Source organism: Notechis scutatus, chromosome 3, assembly GCF_049901735.1.
Source record: "Notechis scutatus isolate UNSWTSFEM ecotype Mainland chromosome 3, rNotScu1.2, whole genome shotgun sequence".
NCBI classification, from domain to species: domain Eukaryota; kingdom Metazoa; phylum Chordata; class Lepidosauria; order Squamata; family Elapidae; genus Notechis; species Notechis scutatus.
The window spans coordinates 129,870,539-129,884,805 of NC_142011.1; the positions used below are offsets into that span (position 1 = coordinate 129,870,539).

At 40.8% G+C, this 14,267-nt stretch overlaps 1 protein-coding gene across 1 annotated transcript in view; it reads right to left on the reverse strand.

The window, feature by feature from the left end:
- LOC113415857 (cadherin-12) overlaps positions 1–14,267 on the reverse strand; it is an 817,727-nt gene that overhangs the window by 368,384 nt on the left and 435,076 nt on the right. The window lies entirely within an intron of this gene.

Here is a 14,267-nt window from a genome sequence, read left to right on the forward strand (position 1 = left end):
ACCTCTATTCCAACCACAACTGGCCTTAAATTCAAGCTACTCAATGCAAGAAGCCTTCTAAATAAAATACCTGAATTTCTCCTCTTACTAAATATGGCTAAATTCGACATTATATTTGTCCGTGAAAGATGGCTCAACACATCTCTCCCTGACTCCATTACCACAGTAACAGACTATCATGTTTACCGATCAGATCGTGAAATCTGTAGAGGAGGTGGTGTTGCTATCTTCTATAAAAAGTCCATACATCTAAAAAACAACCAAGTTACCCAGGAGCTTGCTATTCCTGAGACCATCGTCTGTGAACTGTCCTTAAATATCACATTTTAGTTCTTACTATGTTACAGAGCCCCGGATTATGACATTGAACATGCAAACAAGCTAAATACACTACTAACATGGGCAGCATCCTGCCTACATACTCTTATCTTTCTTGGTGATTTCAATCTACCTCATATTAACTGGACCCTTAACAAATGTACAACTGAACCCACACATGCAACCTTAACAAATCTGGGACTAGAACAACTACTAACCAACAACACTAAACAACTGCCTCAATCTCATCTTCTGCACATAGTTTGAATTCAGCCTGATGGCAGTTTATGGAATACAGCTTTGAAGCAAGATCCACATGGGGGGAGTGTTTGTGCCCAACTGGAAGCAGCAATAGATGATAATGTAGCAGATCCCCAAATTACAATTATTTACCAAGGAGCTTTTTGTCAGACTTCACTCCATAAGCAAGAGTAGAATCAATTAGGCCAATTTACAAGAATCCAAGAACTTCTGATAAGGAACCATTATGGAAAAGCATACATACAAGAATCAACCTAGGTTTTCAACAGTAGAATCAGCATTTTTTTAAAAAAAAATGTCACTGCTTTCTTTTTGAATTCCTTTTCTTTCTGCAAGGCTCAGAGATAGAACACTCTTCCCTAGGTTGGGAAGAGTGTCTATGGGTTTGCAAGATGTGCTGTGTGGGTTAAGTAGGGCACATGGGAAACAGTGTGTGGGACAAGAAGGGTTCCTGGGGGTAATGGGTATGTGTATAAGGTGCTGTATAGATCATGTAGAGCACATAGGGAGTGTTGTGGGTCAAGAAGAATGAATTAAGCATTAAGGCATTAAGAGTTGTTAACCTAATCCTACGTAGCTTTTTCTCTTGTAATATCACACTACTAACTAGAGCATACAAAACATTTGCTAGACCAATATTTGAATACAGCTCATCAGTCTGGAACCCGCATTACATATCTGATATTAATGCAGTTGAGAAAGTCCAGAAATATTTCACAAGAAGAGTTCTCCACTCCTCTACTTGTTGCAGAATACCTTATGCCACCAGACTTGAAATTCTAGACCTAGAAAACCTAGAACCTGCCTTCAGTTCGATCTAAGTATAGTGTATAAAATTATACATTGCAATGTCCTACCTGTCAATGAATACTTCAGCTTCAACCATAACAATACAAGAGCACACAATATATACAAACTCAAGATAAACTGCACCAAACTTGATTGCAGGAAATACAACTTCAGCAACAGAGGGCTCAACATCTGGAATACTCTACCTGACTCTGTGGTTTCTTCCCCAAACACCCAAAACTTTAACCTTAGACTGTCTACTACTGACCTCACCCCTTTCCTAAGAGGTCTGTAGGGGGCGTGCATAAGCATACCAATGTGCCTACCATCCCTATTGTTTCTTTTATTTTTTTCTTCTATTTTTCTTATATGTATCCATTTCATGTATTCATAACTATGTTTATACTTATACCTGTTATCTTATAATCACTTGACAAAATAAATAAATAAATAAATAAATGGAGTGGCAGGGGTATGTGCAGATCAGGAACAGCCCACAGAAAGTCTGCATGAGTCAGGAAGGGTGTGTGGGGGTTCCCAAGAAGTGTGCATTAGTCAGGAAAGGCATGTAGAAGGGGCACAGGTTGGGGAGGATGTGTGGAGATGTGCAAGAGGAACTGCACAGATCAAGGAAAGCACATGGAAAAAAAATCATGTCCAGAACTTGCATGGGGGAGAGGGAGGAACAGGACCATTGGGGGAGTGTGCAATGGGTGGCGTGGTCCAGAAGGGGTGTACAGGTGTTTCTTCCTCCTCATTCCTCTTTCCCTTCCCTTTTTCCTCCAGGACTCCCTTTCTTGCAGGAAGACAAGCTGGGTGGGGGAGGGAGAGAGGGATTGTGGGACTGCTAGGCAACTGTCACTGAACATTGAAAATGTATATCACATGACCACAGCAGCAGCCCAGCAGTGCATCAGCAGCCAATACACCTGAAAAAGTCATAACTTCCCCAAATTTCATTTCCTTGGGAGTTATGAGTCTTGAATTTGGTACACATTCTATACATTTGAGGTACCTTGGTTTGAAAATTATACTTTATGATGCACCATTTTGCCCAGTTAAAGATCATGACAATGAGAATTTTAGCATGATATGGATAGATATAATACAGTATAATTATATCATTAAAAGTCATGGAAAATAAATGATGTGAGTCAACAAACATCTCTCCTGAAGATATCATTGAAATAACGAGAGATGGCCATGGGTACAAGTACAATGACGGCTCTGTGGCCCCAAGATTTTGTAGAGTTGTATGCAAAAATGAGTCCAGCAAACACACATTCATTCATACAATAAATGCCATTGCAAAATCCAATCCCAACCACAAAAAACTTCGCTCAAGACCAGACTTATCCATACAGCAAAGAATCTACTCCTATGAACTCCGCGCAGAACTCAAAAACTGTCTAGACAATGGAGAAAAGGACCTATACATTGACTACAGAACTGATTGCATAAAAAAAAGTTACACAACCCACAACTCCGCATCCAAACCCACCCCATCCAATCCAACATCATTCAAAACTAGGCATGCACGCCCCTAACTACCTCTATTCCAACCACAACTGGCCTTAAATTCAAGCTACTCAATGCAAGAAGCCTTCTAAATAAAATACCTGAATTTCTCCTCTTACTAAATATGGCTAAATTCGACATTATATTTGTCCGTGAAAGATGGCTCAACACATCTCTCCCTGACTCCATTACCACAGTAACAGACTATCATGTTTACCGATCAGATCGTGAAATCTGTAGAGGAGGTGGTGTTGCTATCTTCTATAAAAAGTCCATACATCTAAAAAACAACCAAGTTACCCAGGAGCTTGCTACTCCCTCATCTGTGAACTGTCCTTAAATATCACATTTTAGTTCTTACTATGTTACAGAGCCCCGGATTATGACATTGAACATGCAAACAAGCTAAATACACTACTAACATGGGCAGCATCCTGCCTACATACTCTTATCTTTCTTGGTGATTTCAATCTACCTCATATTAACTGGACCCTTAACAAATGTACAACTGAACCCACACATGCAACCTTAACAAATCTGGGACTAGAACAACTACTAACCAACAACACTAAACAACTGCCTCAATCTCATCTTCTGCAATAGTTTGAATTCAATTTATGGAATACAAATTAAAGAACCCTTTTTCAACAGTGACCACAACATGATTGACTTTTGTCTCAACATACGTCCACACAGAAATCATCACAATGACGGAATCCCCAATTATAAACTTCAAAAAAGGTAACTATGATCTTATAAACAACGATCTCTCATCCCTTGATTGGCAATTTCTATTCTCTGGATGCAATACTGTAGAAGACCATTACAACATATTTTTACTTGAAGTCAAAAGAGTCATCAAACTATATGTACCATTAACAACTCCCAAAAAGCAGAAAAAAACAAATTACCCAAAACAATAAGGAAGCTTCAATCCAAAAAGAAATCACTTTGGTGGAAAAACAAATCTGGTCACGTTGCCGACTTCAAAAGCCAATACAAAAATTTATGCCACCAGATAAAAACTGAATGCACCAATTATCACATTAAACAAGAAAAAAACCTTCTACGCACCAATTCTACTCGTGCTTTCTACAATTTTGTAAACAGCAAACTAAAAGACTCAAGGTCCATCCCACCCCTAAAAGGACCTAATAGTAAAGACTGCAATGACGACACTATTAAAGCCAACCTCTTTAACACATTCTTTGGCTCAATATTTGTAAACAGCAATGGAACAGTATTCGACAGTATTCGAACCACAGACAACTACAATGATCTAATACATATCAATTTTACAGAAGACAATGTTGAAAAAGCACTATGCAATCTAAAACCATCTCTATCTATTGGACGAGACGGAATATGTGCCTACTTCTTAAAAAAGCTATCCACTGCCATAGCCAAACCTCTAAGCATAATCTTTGAAAAATCTTTCAGGACCAGCTCCTTGCCAAAACTATGGTCACAAACCATGGTCATCCCCATCTACAAAAATGGAGATCCCAGCCTAGTTGAAAATTACAGACCAGTCTCTTTATGCTGCATCACGTGTAAAATCATGGAATCAATTATTAACCAATCCATCATCCTCCACTTAGAAACAAACAACGTACTCCCTAATAAACAATTTGGTTTTATGAAAAAACTATCATGTAATCTGCAACTCCTACACTGCAAAAACTTATGGACTACACAACTCGATCAGGCCAAAGCAATAGACGTAATCTACGTAGATTTCTGTAAAGCCTTTGATTCAGTGGTAAACTACAAACTACTCCTAAAACTAAAATCTTATGGTATCTCTGGACACCTGCATAACTGGATAGAAGCATTCCTGTCAAACAGACAACAAATGGTCAAAATTGGGAGTGTCCTATCAAATTCTGTACCTGTCAACAGTGGTGTCCCTCAAGGCAGTGTTCTAGGACCAACTCTTTTCATACTCTACATAAATGACCTCTGTGATCATATCAAGAGCAACTGCGTTCTCTTCACTGATAATGTAAAGCTATTCAACACCACAGACAATACGGCTACTCTTCAAAAAGACCTTGACTATGTATCAGAATAGTCAAACAAATGGCAACTTCAAATCTCAACAAATAAATGCTCTGTCCTACATATTGGCAAAAAAAAATCAGAAAATAAAATACAGGCTGAATAGTCAAGACCTTGTTGATGATCCAAACTCTGTCAAGGATCTTGGAGTACTCATCTCTAATGATCTAAGTGCTAGAGCTCACTGTAACTACAAAGCCAAAAAGGCATTAAGAGTTGTTAGTTTAATCTTACGAAGCTTTTTCTCTGGTAATATCACACTACTAACTAGAGCATACAAAACATTTGCTAGACCAATACTCGAATATAGTTCATCAGTCTGGAACCCACATTACGTATCTGATATTAACACAGTTGAGAAAGTCCAGAAATATTTCACAAGAAGAGTTCTCCACTACTCATTGCAGAATACCTTATGCCACCAGACTCGAAATTCTAGACCGAGAAAACCTAGAACTACGCTGCCTTTGGTCCGATCTAAGTATAGTATATAAAATCATACATTGAAATTCCTACCAGTCAATGAATACTTCAGCTTCAACCATAACAACACAAGAGCACACAATAGATACAAACTCAAGGTTAACCGCACCAAACTTGATTGCAGAAAATACGACTTCAGCAACAGAGTGGTCAATGTCTGGAACACTCTACCTGACTCTGTGGTTTTTTTCCCCCAAACCCCAAAAACTTTAACCTTAGACTGTCTACTATTGACCTCACCCCTTTCCTAAGAGGTCTGTAGGGGGTGTGCATAAGAGCACCAACGTGGCTCCAGTCCCTGTCCTATTGTTTCTTTTCTTTTCTTTTTTTTTCTTATATGTATCCATGTATTCATAACTTTTTTTTACTTATACCTATTATCTTGTAAGCAATTGACAAATAAAAAAAATAAAAAAAATAATTATCTAGTTCTGGCTCAAATTCCAAGTACAGTATTTGTTTTTCCTAATATGGGTCCTGTCACAATAAGTTAGTGATGTTAAATATATCCAGAAGAATGCCTCCATCAATGAGTCCAGGAGTAGATCAAACTTGAGCATTCTGAACAATTTTTAATAAAATCGAGCATTTTGAATTGGGCTCAGTCTGTAACTGGCAATCAGTCAAACTACATCAACCTGAGATACATGGAAAATCTCATAGAAGTTTTGTTCTACATGTACTTGTCCTTTAAAGATTAAAATATATCCTAATAATACTTTGGGCCAGATGCTATTTCTAGATTATCTTCTGCCTGATTATTGATATGTTTGGGAATTTTACAATCTGATGACTTCCAGGTATTTTGAACTACAATTGTTGATCTCTATCCATCATGTATTCAATTTTTAAATAACTCTTTAGCATTGGAAAGGGAAATCTAGTCCAATATTTATATATACTGTTCTAAATATAAAAATAAACAAGAAATGCACCTTGTCACCACTTGAAATTTTCTATTCCCTAATCTTTTTTTTTATATAATAATAATAATTTTATTTAACTTTTCCATATTTTAAAAACTCATATACAATATTCACAGCATTATGACATTGACTTTTCCATTTAGGTCAATATACATATTTACATTAACTTTTGTTTCTACTGTCTAACCAATTATACCACTTCTCCCAGACCATATATTATTCCAGATCTTCTCTATCTTGCAGTTCCAATGTGAGTTTGACCATTTCTGCACAATCCATTACTTTCTTTATTATCTTACTATTGGAGGGGGGGTGTACTATCTAGTTTCCAACTCTGTGTGTAAGCTATTCTTGCCGCTGTCAGTATATGTATTATAATATATTTAATTCCTTTCTTAAATATTACTTTATTTCTAAGAGAAACATTTCAGGTTTGAGTTCAATTTAGAGACCAATAATTTCCTGCAATCAATTCCTTATCTTATTCCAATATTTTCTTGCTTTGGGGCAGGACCACCACATGTGAAAGAAGATACCTTGTTTGGTTTAAATTTCCAGAATTCTGGACTCATATGTGAATATATTTTAGCCAATCTTTGTCTAATTTTACCAGAATCATTTGGAATAAAGATAGCCACCTTGGTAGTAAATTCATTTTAACAGGAGCAATTTTTCCTACCAATGATAGTTGTAATTTCCCCAAGTTTCCAAATCTTTCTTTGTCTGTTGCATTAGCTTATTGTAATTATCTTCCTTTATTGATGAGCATCTTGCTGTCAGCCATATTCCTAAATATTTAATTTTTTTGTGATTTGTAATTCAGTTTTCTTTTGTCTATTCCCTAATCTTAATGAGGCTCACATATTTGAAATTATAAAATCTATAAATCTAGTTTTCATTTCCCTTGTACCTGAATAACACTCAGGACCTCAGCTTCTAAAATAAAGAGGTCATTTTGAAATGAATGAATTAATTACCACTAAATTATATTACGTATATCCCATATATGTCTCAGTTTTAAGAATGTCTGTTGAATATTTATTGTTCAAATTCCTTGCACTTTTATATTCATATCTACTTTAATCTGTTACACTCATGTCTTTTTAATCTAAAGTCTGGTATTTTTTTTTAAATCATAAAATGATAAGATGGAATAATAAAAGCCAATACAAGTTTTCAATACATGCTTAAGAATAACTAATAATATCCAGCAGTATAAAAATAAACAGTGAAAAGCAAATAAAGAAATAGACAAAGATTGTTTAAGACCTCAGAAATGTTTGTAATGAGAGATTAGGGAATCATTACAAACTACTTAGTTAGCTAAGATAATTAAAATTTATTTAACCATATGACATTTTTATTGTTATTATTATTGAATGTGTACACAGTGTGATTATATTCTTCAGTCATTAGATGCCCTGAGACCAAAAAATATATGTTCCAATGGAATGAAGAGTTTTGGTTGCTTTAATATCTTTCTTAAATGACAACAGGCAAATTTACATTTCAGAATATTGTAAGCCATTCTGGGGGGAAATTTTTTTTTTTTTAAGTATGGCATATTAATTAAAACAAATGCTGTAATTTGAGTCTGCTTTTCTTTCTTCCACCTATTCTGTTTAGCATCATTTCTATTGCTTTTAAAGTTTCTAATAAAAACTTAAAATTCATAGAGGCTAGATAATAAATATGCTAGGTCATATTCCTCAGTTTTCTACTATTCTGAAAAGCCTTCCTTCCTTCCTTCCTTCCTTCCTTCCTTCCTTCCTTCCTTCCTTCCTTCCTCCCTCCCTCCCTCCCTCCCTCCCTCCCTCCCTCCACCAATGAACAAATGTGAACTTTCCTTAAATAGAATTTTTGTAACTTCATACACCGAAGTTCTGCTTATAGTAATCCACAGTTCTTGAAATTACATATAGGCAAATGCTCAGAATGTAAATTTAGACTTTTTCTTCCTTCTTTACTAAATCAACAGGCACCCTTTTTCTTTTTTAGTCTATTGTTACCAATGATCTGGTATCCATAAACTGAACCAGTATCTGATTTTCACACTAAGTGCTAATATCAATAAGGACTAGACATTATTTGTATAAGAATTACAGTGAGATCTGCTGTCATTTAAGCTTAGAAAGATTACTTACGTTCTTACTTATAGCTTTGGCTTTGTTCTGTTGTAATCTTTTTACATCTAATACTTCTATTCCTCTCATTTGTTTTGTTATTATTTTATTGTATTTTATGGCATTCCTATGTTAAGACCTAGGGTTACAATAATATTATTTACATGTCTATTTGTCCAAGAAGATTTTGCAACATGAAAAAAATACCATAATACACATAGTACACAAATAAATCAGCAATAATTAGAACTCCTGATTTTCCATTCTGGTTGATTATCTCCTGATAAATAAACAGAGTTTCTAGAAGGAATTTCAGATGGCTAGGTTCCAGGGACAGCACTAGTTTTGTTAGCAGTTAAAGGACCAGGTTAGAAAGTGAAAGGCTGTGAGTTCTAGTCTCACCTTAGGCACAAAACTAAATGGGAGACCTTGGCCAGTCACTTTCTCTCAGCCCCATGAAGGAGGCGATGGCAATCAAGTTTTGAAAGTTATGTATTTAAAATCACTTACATAACCACCCATTTTCTAGCAAAGTCTGAGTGACTGCCAACTAGCAATTAAAACATTAATATAATAAACCTACACAAGTTATATAATAAGCCAACATAATAAATATATCTGTTTTGCCAAGAGACTTGTAGAGCCTTGTCCAGATAATCACCAGGAGTCAACACTGACTATAATTCACCCACTCACCACCTACCCACAGGTCCCAGTAAGCAAGGTCATTAATATGAAGAAGAGACATTGTTAAGTAAAGTCAGTGCAGTGGAGTTTTGCAAGGATGGTTGACTTTATTTGCTTTGTGAAACAAAAAAGAAATGCTTTCTGTTAATCATGTTGTTAAGTTTGGAGAATAAGGAGACCAGACATCTGACCAGTGACTTCAACTCTTTAATAATAACAGGAATCAGAATGGAACAGAGCAATGCTATGGGCAGCAGTAACCCTTTTATAGGGTTAGCTGCTGCCTTATTAACCAATGAAAATGTGCAATCCGTTCAAACTACTAACCAATAAGAACAGTCCCAAAAGTGGCCAATCAGGGACTGGTTCTGGCCCAATCCCAAGTTGTTGTACAAGGACCAATCAAGTGTGCAGGTTTTCAACCCCTAATTTGCATTTAGGTTATACACTTTTATTGATTCACAACACCCCTCCCCTTGGGTTCCGTTTGAGGAGCTGTGATAAAATCCTCAAGATAGGCAGGCCGTTTGGTCTGCCTGGATGATTTCCGAGGCTCCACCGGGTTTTGTCCAATGTCCGGTTCGGTGGAGCGTTTGGATGGCCATTGTTAAGTTCTATTTCGCTGCACGGCGATTCCGTGCTGCATTCACTGTGGATGTCTCTGCTGCTGCGTGTTTCTTCGGGGTTTTGCAGTTCATTTTCCCCTGTATTAAAGTTCCCTGCAGACATCAACTCCCTCCCCGCTTCACGCCCGGTGCTTCGCTGGGCTGTAGGGCTCCGTTGACCCGCTATTAGTTGTATCAAAGTCAATTCCTCGATACTCCCTCCCCTTGAGTTTTTGAACCGGGAAGTCATGGCCGCTGGGTGATAATCTCGATCGGAGTTGGTCTATGTGGCGTTTCCACACTCTCCTATCGTCTGTTAGCAGGCGGTACGATCTAGGCCCGGTGAGGTGGGTAACGGTTGCGGGTATCCATAACGGGTCGCCGGAAAAGTTTTTGGCAAAGATTAAATCGCCTACCTTAAATTCCCGGCATTTGCTGCTGGAGCCAACAGGTTTTTCTGGTGCGAGCGGGGTGGAGCCAGTCAAGGTGCGATCGTATTTTCCGCCCCATAAGAAGTTCAGTGGGTGTTTTGTTGGTTACGCTGTGGGGCGTGATGTGCTGCAATAACAGGATTCGATTGATTTTCTCGTCGATGTTTCCAAATTCCATTTTATGCAGGGTCTTTTTCACAAATTGTACCATGCGTTCTGCACGTCCATTCGCCGCAGGGGTGCGTGGGCGAGGTCAGCGCATGGCGGATGCCCCGATCAGCCAGATATTGTTCAAAAGGCAATGCCGTGAACTGCGGGCCGTTGTCCGAGACCAACACGTCCGGAAATCCGTGCGTGGCAAATAGTCTGTTTAATTTATTAATAACTGAGTCGGTTGTAGTTGTGTGCATTCGATGAATTTGAGCCAGTTGGAATAGGCGTCGACAGTAATCAGGAAAGTGTGACCTTTGGTAGGCCCCACAAAGTCAAACCACGGTCCCCTCGGTGTTTCCCAGTCGATTGGGCTTGCTTTCGGTGGGGCGTTGCTGACGTCCTGGCAACGTTGGCACGTAGCGACCCAGGCCTCGATTCTTTTGTCGATTCCCGGCCACCAAGCGTAGCTGCGTGCGAGTGATTTCATCCGCACAATGCCCGGATGTCCCTCATGCAATACTGCCAGCACAGTCTGTTGCAATTTGGTAGGGATTACGACTCGATCGCCCCACAAGATGCAGCCTTTTGGGAAAGCAGCTCGGTTTGGTGGGCTTTGAAGGGCGCCCATTCAGGTGCAATTTGGTCCATCGGCCACCCCCGTTCAACCCAGCGTAGTATGTGTTGCAGAACTGGGTCACGTTTCGTTTCAAAAGCAATGTCTCTAGCCGTCAAGGGTGGTGCCTGTAGAGTTTCAATCTGTAGTGTTGAGAGGGTTGGGGCTGGATCCACAACAGCGTCTGGAAGCGGTGTTCTGCTCAATGCATCGGCGTGGAGAATCGATTTCCCGGGCGGTGCTGCAAAGTGTAGTTGTAGGCCGCCAGGAATTCAGACCAACGGGTCATTCTGGGGGACAATATATACGGGTTGGTTTATTACCCGCAATGATCCCCAGTAGCGGTTTATGATCAGTGATTATTGTAAAGGCACGGCCATAAACATATTCGTGAAATCTTTTAACTGCAGCAACAATAGCTAAAGCTTCCTTGTCCAGCTGACTATAATTGCGTTCAGCTTTAGCTAAGGTTCGCGAAAAAAAACGCGATGGGGCTTCCGCTCCGTTTGGTAACACGTGGGCCAGAATTGCCCCAACCCCAAAAGGTGATGCATCACACGTGATAGTGAGCGGCAGAGTCTCGTTGTACTGCATAAGTACTGAATCAGAAGTTAGCAATTTCTTTACTTGTTGGAAAGCATGTTGTTCCCGTTGTCCCCAAACCCACATTGCTTTTTTGTCTAATAGTCTATGCAATGGTTCAGCTACTGTTGCTTTGTGGGGTAAGAACACATTATAGAAATTGATAAGTCCAAGGAACACCTGTAGGTCTGCCTTGTTCCTCGGAGTGGGTGCCTTTTAATTGCCCGTAATTTGTCTTCGGTGGGATGAATTCCTTGGCTGTCCAGGAGGTATCCCAAAATTCTACTTTTTCGGTACATAAGCGGCATTTATCTTTTTTTACTCTGAGGCCTGCATTTTGGAATCTTCGTAAAACCTCTCTGAGTCGTTTTTCTAGGGTGTCTTTGTTAGGTGCGGCGATGAGTACATCGTCGAAATATGGGACAACGCCTTTTATCCCTTGTAACAACCTTTCCATTAAACTCTGGAAGATTCCAGGGCGACGCTTACTCGAATTGTGGCGGTTGCATTTAAATGCGCCCCTATGTGTTACGATCGTTTGCGCCTCGGCTGTGGTTGGGTCTACAGGCAATTGTTGATATGCCTGGGCTAAATCTAGTTTGGCGAAAACTTTCCCGCCGCCAGAGAATGGAGTAAGTGTTGCACTACCGGTACTGGATAAGCACTTTGCTGCAGTGTGTGGTTTAATGTGGCCCGGTAGTCTCCGCAAATTCTTAGGGACCCATCAGGCTTGATAGGCGTCACTATCGGGGTTTCCCAACGGGCGTGGTCGGTGGGTTCCAGTACACCCTGCGCTATCAGCTTATCGAGTTGTTCGTCGATTTTAGGCTTTAAGGCGAACGGCACCCACGCGGCTTAAGGCGGATGGGTGCTATTTCAGGTTCAAGTTAAACGAGATTGGGGTCCCCTTATACTTGCCTAGTCCGTTCGAAAACGTCTTTGAATTCTTGCACGAGGTCTTCCTCCCAATCGGCGCTTTCGGCCTTGTGGACTCCGGCCACAGTGATTCCGAGCGGCCTGAACCATTGGAGGCCTAGAAGACTAGGCCTGTCGCGATCCACCACAGTCAGTGGTAGTGCGACGGTGCGGTCCTTGAATGAGACCTGGAATCTGCGGGACCCGGACGGGGATTCGGTTGCCCTGATAGTCTTTGAGTATAACCCTTTGAGGGTTAAGGTCTTGGCGGCGAATCGTTGGAAGGAGCTGTTGGAGCGTTTTCCACGACACCATCAAGAGGAAGATCCCGAGTCTACCTCCATCACGCAAGGTTTGTTTTCGATGGCGACCTTTACTCGGATTTTCCCGGCATCCAGGGATGTAGCGTGGCCTATGGTGATTGTTTGGTGGGTTTCTTCCCGCCTGGTTTCCTCACGCCTGGTGGAAGTGGTGGACGGTTTGTTTCTGTAGGAGTGGTTCACTTTTTCTCGGTGTGTGCCAAGAATCCGGAAGACTGGAATTCGGCCTGTCGAGGTTTGGAGTTCTGTTTGCTTCTGCAAACCTTTGCGATGTGACCGCGTCTCCCGCAATGGTGGCAAAGTGCGTCCAGGAATTTGCAACCGGAACGTGGGTGATTTGCTCCACAGCCGGCACACGGTCGAAATGAGTGTGGTGAGGACTGGTCTCTCTCCGTTGAAGTCGGTTGACCTCTTCCTCATCGCTGTCGGACGGGGACTCTAGGTCTTCGTGGTGAGTTGATACCGGGTGTCTCTCTGAGCGGCGAGATATCAGTAGCGAGTTTACGTTGCGGTGCGTTGGTGCGGCGCATTTGGGCTGCCGATTTCTTTGTCGCCTCTGCTGCCGAGGCTTCTTTAAGGGCATCGGTGAGGCTGATGTCCCCCTTAGCCATAATTTTACTCTGGATCGTGCCGTCTTCTAGGCCCAGAACCAGGCGGTCCCGGAGGGCTTCTTCTAGGTCTGCAAATCCGCAGAGGCCTCCTAGGTTCCGGAGGTCCGCGATGTAATTGGCAAGGCTTTCGCCCTTCTGTTGGTCCCTCTGGTAATATTCGTGTCTTCTTACTAGGGTTGGCACGGAAGGCGCGTAGTGAGCCCTTAGTAGCGGCTCGAGAACATCCCAGTCCATTTCTTTTACCTCTGCTGGCTTGGCAAGTGATTTTGCCATCTTAAACACGGTTGGCCCGCAGTGAGTTAGAAAGATAGCTCTTTTTTCCCGGTTGTTGCATCTTTCAAATTGTTGGTCTCCAGAAACATCTGGAACCGATCCATGTAGGCCTCCCAGTCTTCGGTTTCTGGGTTGAATGGAGCGGGTGGTACGGCACCGCTGGCCATGTTGCCGTTGATGGTGCGTGATCAACCACGTGCTCTTTAGGTTGCTCTGTAGGTTTAGTCAGCTCTTCGGTCTCCGTATCCCATCCTCGTCTCCAGTATTAAGTTTGGAGAATAAGGAGACCAGACATCTGACCAGTGACTTCAACTCTTTAATAATAACAGGAATCAGAATGAAACAGAGCAATGCTATGGGCAGCAGTAACCCTTTTATAGGGTTAGCTGCTGCCTTATTAACCAATGAAAATGTGCAATCCGTTCAAACTACTAACCAATAAGAACAGTCCCAAAAGTGGCCAATCAGGGACTGGTTCTGGCCCAATCCCAAGTTGTTGTACAAGGACCAATCAAGTGTGCAGGTTTTCAACCCCTAATTTGCATTTAGGTTATACACTTTTATTGATTCACAACACATGTCTTAAGAAATAAAAGTA